The sequence below is a fragment of the Pteropus vampyrus genome, unplaced genomic scaffold (genome assembly GCF_000151845.1).
Source record: "Pteropus vampyrus isolate Shadow unplaced genomic scaffold, Pvam_2.0 Scaffold90, whole genome shotgun sequence".
NCBI classification, from domain to species: Eukaryota; Metazoa; Chordata; class Mammalia; order Chiroptera; family Pteropodidae; genus Pteropus; species Pteropus vampyrus.
The window spans coordinates 1587619-1588226 of record NW_011888871.1 but is presented as its reverse complement, the minus strand read 5'-3'; the positions used below and the strand labels follow the sequence as shown (position 1 = coordinate 1588226).

The 608-nt window shown below is 65.6% G+C and overlaps 1 protein-coding gene across 1 annotated transcript in view; it reads right to left on the bottom strand.

Annotated features, from left to right (window-relative positions):
- The window catches only part of SDK1 (sidekick cell adhesion molecule 1), a 200020-nt gene that overhangs the window by 983 nt on the left and 198429 nt on the right, over positions 1–608 (bottom strand).

Genomic DNA, 608 nt, shown 5'->3' with positions numbered 1-608 from the left:
GAGCACTGCTCGGGCAGGTGTTGCCCCGACGACGGCCCCTCTCCAGGTCCACACCCAGAAACCTGGTTTGACCCGGAGGAGGAAGCTGCCGGCCTGTCTCATCCAATCGCCCGCCCTCAGCCCCGTGTGGCGGAATCCTGTCCCAGGCAGGTGTGGCCAACAGCTGGGCTCCTTTCCCCTGCCCAGCCTTCACGCACCGGTTGGACGGTCTACACCACCAGGTGTGGCAGGCGAGAGTGGGCAGCGTGACCCCAGCCGCCCTCAGCCCAGCTCGCCCGTAGGAAGCAGCCCCACACGGGAGGGGCAGGCCCAGAAGACCGGGGGCCACCGTGTGCACCCAGCACCCACCGGCACAGCAGTATGTCACCACGGCGCAGAGGGCCGCTGTCCCCACCCCCACCTTTGGCACTGTGCCTGAGGGGTCCTGCACGGGGCAGAGACCGACCACCGGAACGAGGGCTCCTTCGTTTGCAAACTAAGAGGAAGCTGGTCATTCTGAGAAATGGAGCGATCGACCAGGTGGACGTTCCCCAGAGAGCCAGCGAGAGCGCCCTCTTGGGGTCAGGGCTAAGTTCAAAGACCGACGACATCTTGGCTGGACTTGAACC